Source organism: Aythya ferina, assembly GCF_964211825.1.
Source record: "Aythya ferina genome assembly, chromosome: Z".
Lineage (NCBI taxonomy): Eukaryota > Metazoa > Chordata > Aves > Anseriformes > Anatidae > Aythya > Aythya ferina.
This window is the reverse complement of record NC_140299.1, coordinates 20,817,716-20,829,154: the sequence shown is the minus strand read 5'-3', so window position 1 is coordinate 20,829,154 and position 11,439 is coordinate 20,817,716. Positions and strand designations below refer to the sequence as shown.

Here is an 11,439-nt window from a genome sequence, read left to right as displayed (position 1 = left end):
AAAAAAAAAAAAAAAAAGGATCACCTACTTACACCCTGGAAATCTGGAAATTCCTCATCACCCCCCATTCTGCCCTTCACATCTGCGGATGGAAGTCATCGGGGAACATCACCTTCATCCCAATTAGGTCCTGAAAGAGGAAAATCTCTGTGTCCCGCAATATTTTGGGGAGGAAGATGTGGCTTGAGGTATTGGGCTGGAGCTGGGCGGTTTGGCTTAATTATTATTATTATTATTATTATTATTATTTTGTTATGTTTAACGCAGGCAACTGCCCTGTCTCCCCAGACCTCCTACTCTTCTTTCGGCATCCCGCTGCCTGCAGGAACGGAGCGGGAGGAGTCGGGGGCTGCCGGGGGCGAGGGGGGACGGCTCTGGGCGTGGCATGGGCGTGGCACTGGGCGTGGCGTGGGCGTGCCCCCCGCCGCGCGCCCTGTGGAGGCCCGTGCGCGGCGGCGCCCCGCAGTCCCGTCCGGCGGTGCGGGGACAGGTGTGGCCGCGCCGCTGCCGTGTGAGTGCGGGGGGCTCGGGGCTTTGGGGAGGTTTGAGGGGCTTGGGGGGAGTCCCACCGGCTCTGTGCTGAGGGTGGGACGGGACACGGGGTGGCTCCTACCCGCCTTGCCCCAAAATCACTGCTTGCTCCTCTCCTTCCCTCTGTCCGTCCGTCCCGGCTCCCTCCCCAGCCTCTCCCCGCGCTGTGCTGTCTCCTCCGGCTTCGCTCCGCGGTGCCGGCGCCCTCTGAGGCTCCCCCGAGCCCCCAGCCCTCCAAACTTCCCGGCCGTGCCCCCCGCTCCGAGCTCGTCGCCCCGTCTTGAGGAAGGAGCCGCGCCGGAGGTGAGGCAGGGGCACGGCCTCCGCCTTGCTCAGGAGGCTGCTCCGGGGCTGTTTTTCCCCAAAAAGTGCCCTTTTCCCAACCCCCGGAGCCACGAGCGGTGCCGGGCATCGAGGAATTGAGGACCCCCGCTCCGCAGGAGCAGCCCCGGGGGAGAGGTGTGCTCCACGTGCTTGGGAGGATCCCAAAATGTAGGGCTGGGAGGACGGCGTCCCGCCGCTTGGGAGTGGGGCGGCTCTGTCCGTCTGTCTGTCTGTCCGCCTGTCCCGCTGCCTCCCCCCGGCGGAGGGGGCTCTCCGGGCAGTGAGGGAGCGGGGCAGGGGGCTGCTGCCTCCTGGGCTCTGTGGGGTCGGCGGCATTTCGGCCGGGTTTCGGACCCCCCATGCCGCGGATGAGGCTTTTTGGGCAAATCGGGAATCTTCCTCCCCGCTTTGCGCCCCAGACCCGGGAGCGGCTGTCCCTATGGGAGAAGCTCGGGTGGGTTTTTCTGGCTGCCGGGGCACGGCCGCCGCTCGTTTGCGTGTGCGAGGTGCTCCTGGGGGGCGGGAGCGCCTTGCACTTGCTTGGTGGCTTGGAGAAAGTGCAAGGAAAGACCCGAGGTGGGAAAACCCGGCTTAAAGTCCTCCTGGGTAGCCCCTCTGCCGCCCGAGCGGGGAACAGCAGGGCTTTTTGCGGCGTCTCGTTGCGGGGTGCCCTTCCATTACAGGCTCATTTTCGGGAGGAAGGAGGCAGGTTAGGGTGCAGGAAGAGATAGTCACCTTCCCGGGATGTGCCAGGGAAGGTGCCGCGGCGTTAGTCAAGGAAAACGCGTGACAAATAGGATTTGACTCGTTATGCGGCTCCCTAATGCCACAAAATGTCTATCAACTAATTGCATACCGGCAAAAGAGCTAATCAGGTACGTTTCTCTATCCTGACGTGACTCGGCTGTCTTTGCTGACTGTGCCGTGCCCTTCCTGGCTTTGTTTCTCTCACCCGCAGCAAACCAGGAAACTGGGAAACTTTTTTTTTTGACTTTTTTTTTTTTTTTTTTCCTCCTACCCTGTACTTCTGCTGCGCCACTCCCACGCCCAGCGGCGGGCAGGCAAAGGGAGCTGGATCCTGCCCTGCACCTTCCCCATCTCCCCTTCCCCATCTGCTGGCCAAATCCCCAAATCCCGGCCGTGCCAGGGCAGGGTCTGTGCCAGCTCCCCGCCGGCTTGTCCCGGAGCAGACAGAGGACAGGACCTCTTGTAAAACACGTATGGCGAGTGCCTGTGGCAGGCGGGGATGAATGGAAGGGCTGGCGTCGTCCTCAGAGGTGCAGCCTGATTCTGCAAAGATAATTTCACAGCTTGGCGTTGGTATTGGTTTCAGGCTAGGGGATGTCTGCAGCACTGAGCTGCTTCCCAAATCCTGTGCAGCTGTGAAGGGAGAAGTGCCCCTTCCGTCTTGCTACCTGTCCCTTGTACCCCTGTCCCTTGCAGCAGCTTTTGTCCTGCTCTTCTCTCCTGAACTCACAGCAGGTGATACTCACAGGTGCGCTTTTTCATCTCTTTCCCCATTCCCCAAGAACACTTTAAGTTTGAAGGCCTGACATACTTGGTTACCTTTTTCTCTATTACAATTTATACTTCAAAAAGCAGTTCTGAACATTAAGGAGGAAGCTGATCTGTTTGGGAGCCCAGCACTGAGAGACTTGCAGAGAACCTATAGCTTAAAAAGAGTTAAAGTATATAAGAAAAGAAAAACCGTCATGGTTTGCTTTGAGATTTAATACTCATCCCTTTCTGCTTGCTTAAATTTACTTTAAATACTATTTCAGAGGTGGGTGGTTGTGCAGGGCTATGGAGCCCCTGCAGGTGCTTTTCTGTGGTACCCGGGCTAAGTGCTGCAGCTACAGAGGGCAAATGCAGCCTAAATGGTGAAAAGTGAACATTTTCCTACTTGAAAATATTGGAATATTTGAACAAAAACATTAACAAAATAAATAATTCATTTTTTAGGTTTGATTGTACTTTTTTTTAAGTAGTTCCTTTAAAAGGCAAGAAAATGAAAGCTAAAAAGAGACACGCAGTGCAATTTTGTCCTGCAGAGCCTGTTCAATTGCCATGTTCAATTTACAAGAAGTTTTGCGAAGTAGCAGATGATGTAGCAGTTAAGAGTTTTTCTATCTTTCTGATACTTGGGTGAAATCTCAGAAGTAATAGGGATTACTTCAGCTGATATTAAATATGAAAGTTTAGCCTAAGGAGAGACACCAGAGGAACTCAGATGTCTCTTTTCTTTACCTGTCTTTGGTTTCAGTGTTGAAGTGTTCAGGCCATTGAATAGTGCAGGGTTCCCCCCCCCCCCCCCTAAAATCATGTAGTAAAATGCTTACCGTGTGTTTGTCGGTGTGTATTTTTTTTTCCTTGTGTCTTTTGCTACTTACGCTCTGTTTATGGTGGTTACAGAAAACTCTTTATTACTTAAGATGTTGACTAGAGAAGACCTGTAAGCAGTTCATAGATTGGATAATGTGAACAGAATACTGAATTTAGAGCAGCACAGGTGTAAACAGGGCCTTGTTATCTTGGTACTGTGGGAGAATCAGAGGAACCAGGTTTTTAGCTTTGAAATCCAAAGCTTGCACAGAACTCTCATCTCTTGTAAACTACCACTCACAGAGCCTATCCAGCCCAAAGTAAGCTCCGGGTGCCACTCACAGAGTAGCACGGATGTCACAGGGAGGATGAATTCAGGTGGCAATAAATAAACTCAGTGAGTCATCGTATCTGCCAGGAGCAATGGTATTCGGATTGCTCCTCTCCACCGTGTCAGGGCCGTGTTACTCATCATGGTAAAAGCAGCGAATGCTGACTCTTATCTCCCCTCACCTAACCATGCCACCTCCACCTCCTGCTGCAGTTGCACCATCCGTTCTTCTATCCTAAGTGCTTTTGACCCTTGGAGAGGACCAGTGCTGAACTATTCTGATGAACTCTTCTAGGTTAAAAATACCTTTCTTTTTTCTTTCTTTTCCTGTGGCCTTGCCCCCCCCCGCCCTTGATGTGCTTCCCAATCTGTTTTATTACGCAGTGAGAAAAACAGTTGTTCCAGTGTGAGTAAAGAGTGACGTGGGATTAGGAGTGAGTAATGGGGGTAGAAGTTGATTAAGCTGACATTGGTCCCATTAAAACCACTCTTTAATTGAAAACTTACCCTGTAAACAGCCAGAGTTGCTGTGCTCAAGAGAAGCTTCTTGTCGCAGCTTTCTGAATTCCTGTGTGTTCCCTGTGGGCGTTTAATTGTATTGTGAATTCTTTGTAGTCGGGATTATCTTTTATATTGATACGGTGCCTTGCACACTGGGCCCGGTGCCTGGAGCCTCTATTCAAAATCTTTTTTTTTTTTAAAGCAGTACCTCACCAAAGGGGTGTGAATGTGGTTATAAATCTGCATGGTGTGCTTTTAAAACACATGCAAACAAATACTACGTACAGTGAAAAAAGTTAGTAACTTTCTCTAGGCTTCTCCTGGGTGGAAGCTGAAGAAACCCCTGCTATCCCAGGGGCTGTACGCTGGACTTACGGGTATGTCTGAGATAAAAACATAGCTCACCAAGAATAACTCTGTTCCTTTTATTCTTTTGTTGCCCAGCAAAAGGAGGAGACAACTTCTGCTGGGGTTTGAAACACAAAGATCTGTCTGTTGATTTGGAAATAATTTGCATTGTATCATCAATCCCAAAATGGCTTAAAACAAAGTCACAAAAGCCTGATTCAATGCTTCTCTGTATGCTCTTAGAGTATGGGTCCATTTAACGTTGGTACTCTTCCCTTTCTTTCAGGAAAGTTATCTGAGGTGACAACTATTTGATTTTTTTTATTAGTTTTTTTTTTTTTTTTTCTGATCATTTACAAGGTAAAGTGCCTGGAACATGTTTCTAGTGTTTGAAGCTGATGTTGTGTGATGTATACCAGAGCAGAGTGCAAGGTGACCAGAAAGAAGAAACTCCTTGATTTAGAGCCGCTGCTGCTGTTGGAGGAGAAAATATCTTTTGGAGTGGGGAAAAATGTTTCTGCTCAGTAAAGTTTTGAAATACAATCTTTTTTCATATGTCTGTCTTTTTATGGTAAGGACTTAACAGGTAGTATTTTCACTTGTTTTCTTTTGGTAAAATGTTTCTAGTTTTCTTTTTAATTAAAAGGTATTGGCTGAAGTGTCAAGAATATCGGAGTTGTAGGTCAGATACGCTCATTTATTCTGTTAAGCAGATACTGTGGTATTTGTTTGCCCTGTGGTGTTATGAATAGATAGGGATGGACTACATAGAAATGTCTATTGTCTGTTCAAAGCAGTAGTAGCTCATAATGTTGCCTTCTCCTGTAAAGGTGAAAATTACTTACGTCCAGATACATTGCAATAGAATAGTGTATTTCACAGTGTTTACATTTACGTCATCCATGACAATCCCTTTTTTATTTGCTTGGATGTACAGTTGGAAATATCTGGATTGAATTACATTCTTTAATCGCTTTTGTACTCAGAGTTCTGTGGCTTGTCTTTCTGTACTGAAATAAAAGGCTCATTTTTGAGACTTCTAACTGTACAGAATGGGCCTGACAAGCTTTTAATTAAATTACAGTAATGCATTTAGGAAGTGCCCTGTCCACCCTTATCACTCATGACAAGATGTATGAAAGACTATGTACAAAAGCCAAAAGAGTGATGTAGTAAGTGAGGTGTTGATCACCAACTTTGAAATTAAACCTTTCACAAAACTGTTTTTGAGCCATGTTTCATGGGACTTTATTATAGATGCTAATTCCCTCTGCCTCTTGTATTACTACTGTGGTGCCAACAACTTCGTTTCTGTAGCACCTTTTGTTCTGCAATAAGCTGAGTTGTTACAGGAGGCTGAGTTTGTTTTTCCATGAAGAAGTAATAAAACTGTAAAGAATGGCTGTAAATCGTTTTACGCATAGCTCTAGTGGTCAAGAAGTCCTCTCATTTTAAGTTCTAACCAAAAGCACAACTGCTATATTTTGGAGGAGGGAGAAAGCTGAGAGGAGGGAGTGCAGAAGTTATAAGCTGTTAAAGGTCTCCTTGCCTCCCTTCAACAACTCCTTTCATGAATGCCTGAAATGTCATGGAGTAAGAAGTTCCCCATCCGAGTTTCATGTTATCCTGAAACTGCTCCCCAAAATCTAATCAGTCCATTGGCCTGAGGGAGTTCTGAGTTGATCTGGAGTTCTTCCCAATTCATTGAAAGGAAGCTGCTACTGTATTTTAAAACTAAACAGCTTAGGTGCTCCATTTGACCTACCTTTAAAGTTATTGAATGGAAAACTGCCTCTGGACCTGTGGGGATTGTGCAGTTTGGTGTTCTGTAGACACTTCATTTGTGTCCTTGAGGAGTGTACTTTCATGTCACCCAAGGTGTTGGAGCATCAGACAAAGCTTAACTGAACCAAAACAGGCTTGTGGTAAGAAAGGGAGCTGCTTTTACAGATGGTGAAGTTGTGTGACCTTGGCTCATCTGTTGAGAAAACAGCTGTGGGAAGAGGTCTGGTCCTCCACCCATCAGAGGGAAGGCATCTCACTGTGTGGACCCAGTCAGCTGGATGAACCTGCAGCTGCATCGTGTGTGTGGAGCACAGTGAGCATGGGTGAAAGCAAATTCCTTGGTTTGAGTGTTAACAGTGAAATCATCTGGAGGTGAGGTAGAAGAGACAAACCACTGTCTTTAGAAACCTGCTTGAGTGACGAGGGTTGTGGTGTTGCTCTAGGTTCAGGCAGTGGTGTGTGGCCTGGTAGTTTTGCATGGTAACTGGAATACTGAGCTGGCACCAACACTTCAGTTTTGTTCACAGCTTTGCTGTGCCAACAAGTGAAAAAAGTGCTGCTTTTTCTCTAGTGACCTGCCGTCTGCTTTGCACAGAGAATAAACCAAACACGCTGACCTCCTCCACAGAACACTGAAACCTCTACCTGAAAAATGCCATTTCAGACTTTTTTTGGTAACAGAAATGTGTAGATATAAGCTCATTCTTTCTACTGGAGACGTTCCAGCTTTCCTCTCCTTTCCTGCTGTTGCATGCTGAGTGTTTCTCATGTGCTGTTGTTTTACAGGAACGTCAGTATTAGTCTGAGTACTCTGCTTCTTGCCAAGCTTCTGCACTGAAAGTATTATTGTCTCCTGCGTTATTCTAATGTGGCACGTCCACTGCCTAATGCACTTTGTTGATGGACTTTTTAAAATTTTTTTTTCTTGAGCTATTTGTATTTGGCAATCTTTCAGGATCAGAAACAGGGGAAAAATAAGTGTGGTTGATATGGCCTGGTTCATCCCTACCCACCGTCTAGCTGAGCTGATCTATTTTAAACTCTAGCCATGTGTCATGGTCCTGGGTGGTCTCTGAGTGTTTGGGAAGATGATAAAAACTGCATTCTGCTGTGGTAGTGGAAAATGCTGATAGAAGGTGGAAAATATTCAGTATCTCTCCCAGGTGGAATTGTGCATTACAGCACACCTGTGATAAACCTGTCCGGTAATGTGGTGTTTCATTCTGTTCTTTTGTGAAGTTATTAATCAGTGTTAAACTAATTTGAAGACACTCCAGCCTAACAATGCTGTTTCATACACTCTTCCTGAAAGTGCAATATACTGAAGACTTTAAAGTTCCTATTAGCACAGCAAGTAAGATCTAAGTAACTAGATCTGGGGCAAAAGTCACCCGTCACAACTCTGTCATGTCATTAACATGTTTTGCCCATAATATCAGCCTCTACTTGACATTTGGTGTTGTGCACACTACTGCATATTTTTTGCTTGGAAGTAGAACAAAAAAGCTCATATCCATTTGAACCTGAATTTTATTCAAAATATCTGATTTCTAAAAATGTTTTAAGATTCCCTTTGCTAAGAAGCCAGTTAATATTTTTAGCTGATGGAGAGACTTGTTTCCATGTAAACTTTTGAGGGTAGGTTGTCTTCTGGCTACTGTCCCACACAGCGTTGCTTTGCCCTTTTCCTTTTTTCTCCATAGGCTGTCCACTTCTCTGATTCATCTGGACTGGATGTTTCCTCTCTGTAATACTAGTAGGCAGCTGTGAATGCCTCCGCTCCATACTTCTAATTGAGTCCTGACCAACAGCTCTTTCACAGGAACCCTTTGGATGCCCAGCACATCTGTAGTCCTTTGAAAGTTACCTGCACAGCAAGTGTAGAAGTTTTTCTAGAATTGCTCTTAATGCCAAGCCAAAACGAAGGTGCTCCCTTTCTTTTACGCATGTCCCGTGTCCAAGCTCTGGGAAACTGGATAACATTGTAAGGGGTGCAGTCACCTCAAAAGGGAAAGGTGCTGTGGAAAGCTATTGACCAAGCCGTACTGCAAGCAGCATCCAAGACTGCCTGGGTGGAACCCAGAAGCTTATTCAGATTTCAAACGGTATCAAGTGGGAGTTTATAAAAATACTTGTTTCCGTCTTTTCACCCTTGGACTAAAAGTATAATAAGCACTGTACTATCTCGACAGCGTCTTTCTTGACTATAGGGTGAGTCTGCAGGGTCACTTCCTCCAGCTGTCCCTGACGTTTGGGCATCCCTTTGCCTTCTGTTCTCCACCCCTCTGTGATTCCTCCCTTGAGGACAGAATACAGCAAGTGCTGGCTGGGAAACGTCTGGCTTTTTTGTAAGGCATTTCCACATCAAATCAATTTCTAAAGCTGTATTGCACTCCTGCGTGAACTCTGATCAAGTGTAAACCAATTCTTTACTTTTTTTTTTTTTTTCAAGTGGAGATCTTTGGGGTGTAGATGAAAAACAGGGCTGCTAGGAGAAACTAGAAGTCTGTTCATGTTCTTACTGCTTTGCTTGGTTATTCTGACTGAGAGGCCTGAATCTCCAAGCAACAGCATAATGTGGCTTCATGGGTTGCCTGACACTAATACTTCTGATTATGTTTTGTGCTGATTAACTAAACCTTTCATCATGCTGAAGAATGTTGATTTAAAAAACAAATGAACAAAAGAGAAGGCCTTTATATCTCATTGCACATCCCTTGATGATTTGGGACTGCATCTCTGTAAATCATCACCACTGCACTGGAAAGATTTAGGATGTGGCCATACAGTAACTTCCTGGAGCACTCCAGAAAGTACATTCACAACATCAGCTGATGTGCCAAGAATGAACTTGTGAGCAGCAGCTCTTTTTTAATGACAATGACAGCAGACTTCCGTGTTCCGATACTTTAGTTTAAAAACAATGCTGAGCACAGATTTCCTTTAAAGTGGCTCCTCCAAAAATGGCCCTAAAATCCCTGCCATCTCCTCTCAGTGCTCAGCAGCCTGTGTCATGCTTCCCAGGGCTGGCGGCTGTGCTGCGTGCATCGCAGCAGAAGGTTGTGGACACAGCTGGTCCCAGCTTTCTTTTGGAAGAGCCTGCTAGGGAGGATGCAGTTGCTGATGTTTACAGTGTGCAACAGCGTGTCCGCTATGCTGCATAGTAGGTTTTTTTTTTTTTTTTCCAAGGGTGGGTGGATAGGGAGGGTGTCAGTTCTAGGTCATACGCCTTTAAAATTTATGCCTGCCTAGTGCAGTGCAAGCAACATTGGAGCAGAAGGAATGCATTATTTTCCTGCCGAGGATATCAGCTTAGGACTCGAGGGTGGGTAAGTTGAGCAAGTGCAAGGCAGTGGGAAACAATGGTAAAGGAAATTAGCCCATGTCAGCATGAAAGAGTGGTGTGGGAGCAACTCAGCTTCTGAGAATTGCTGCATTAAAGGGTGAACAAAATAATGTGTTGCAATTCCACACCGGTGTTATCAGTGTTGCTGCTTACTAATATTCTGAACCCAGCAAGATTGCAGGCGGTGCAATAGAAGTTCCATAAATCGGCAGTGACTCTGCATCATGTCATCTGAGGTGACAGTAACTGAGCTGAGTGTGTACTATAGGCAAGATATGATTGTAGAAAAATACTTCTTCATTCAGTATTGATGAACATTTTTCACTTTATTTGCTTGCTTCTTTCTTAAGTACTATGTTTTTAAGGTAACTATATATATATTTTAAGGTAACTATATATATATACACATATATATTTGTCTCCTCTTCCCATGAATCTCCTTTCTGCTGTATTTTCATATTACAAAAGACAGTACAGCGTCCCCATCTTTGCCTACCATGGATGGAAATTTATAGTCTGTTTTTCTTCTCTATTGATTTTCAATTTCTGCATTGTTGAATAGCTACAGGTACATTGCCATTGATTATTTGGTTACAAAATGTCAATGGAAACAAGGCTTGTCTGCTTTTATTTTCCATTGGTATTAGCTAGATTCACAATATGTTACCTGTGTAACAAATCTCATTCTCAGATGTTTTAAGGAGTCTGCTCTGCAAGATGAACTCTAGTACTACATCGCTTGCCTCTATTTGATCAGCTTTGGTGGAGTCCTCCCCACAATGACTACTTAATGACAATATACATGTCTGTCATGGTTCTGTGAAATAATGGGTGAACATAAACTAAGTTTTCTACCCGTTCTTGGTAGCAAACTGCTTATATTGTAATTAATTGGACACAGAATATTCTCATGCAATTCACCTGTTAACTCTTAATGAGGATAGAAGATGTGATGGAGCCAACCCAGTGGCTCAGCTTGCAGCTGAAGGAAGGGGATGGTCTCACTCTTATCTCTCTTCATATTTTCACAAGTAACTTTAAGGTAGGTACAGGCAATGTTGCTCATAACAGGACCAAATTCTAAACCATCCTACATGGAGGTTTAAGACTGATGCAGACTTTGTGCAATGGTATAACACAGGAGAAGTAGGGAGATCTTTAGACTGAACATAAATGTGGCAACATTAGCTGAGTCTGTTTTGCTTATGGCCTGCCCATTCCCAGGGTACGTTAATAAGGTATTGAGGACTGTTATGAGGATGCTTCTACCTACGTTCTGAATGCTTTGCCCTAAGAATGGGTGTCTGGTAGAAAGCTGAAAAGGTTCTTATCAAAGCAATCAAATAATTGTGGTGTATACTCAAAACAAGAGATTTTCATCATCACAATGAGAGAAAATTAAATGCCATTAACCCTGTTTTGTGGATGCATCCACAAAGTCCTTTCATTCTTAGTCTTCTAAAATGTGAACTTTTGATGTCATGAGACACCATTTTCATTCTTGGGATTTAGGTAGCACTTCCACTCCCACTACCTTTATAGAACTCATCTATAAATTGTTTATTGAAAGTAAAGTATTTCTTATACAGGCTAAAAACAAACAAAAACGCACTGCAGCTTAAATATCACTTCTTAGCCCTCAAACTGTGCTGATCTATATTGTAGTTTGCTTGGTTACTAACAATGTGTACATGCTTTAGAAATACCACAGTTACAAATACTTTCATGTATCTGTCAGAATTATCCCTACTCCAGAACAAAGAAGCCCAGAAGGGGTAAAAGCTGTGGGTTATGAAGACACCGACTTGTAGAGGAATTAAGGGGTTGCACAGGGCGCATGTGCCTGTGCTGCCCATCTAAACATAACAGATTGCCTTACCGCTGCCTTGTCCCCTGGTTCTCGCTTTGTGAAAGCCTGTTTAATGTGACACTAAGCCTAGCTGATCTTCAA

At 45.1% G+C, this 11,439-nt stretch overlaps 1 protein-coding gene across 2 annotated transcripts in view; it reads left to right on the top strand.

Annotated features, from left to right (window-relative positions):
- Positions 1-414: 414 nt before the first annotated feature.
- Positions 415-11,439, top strand: part of ELOVL7 (ELOVL fatty acid elongase 7) — a 32,752-nt gene continuing 21,727 nt past the window's right edge. The window contains exon 1 of one of the 2 annotated variants that reach the window (XM_084504387.1): positions 415-511. The gene's annotated coding sequence lies outside the window, so the exon portion shown is untranslated. Of the gene's footprint in view, positions 512-4,717; positions 4,929-11,439 lie in introns of those variants that run through there. The other variant, XM_084504388.1, reaches the window with a different exon arrangement.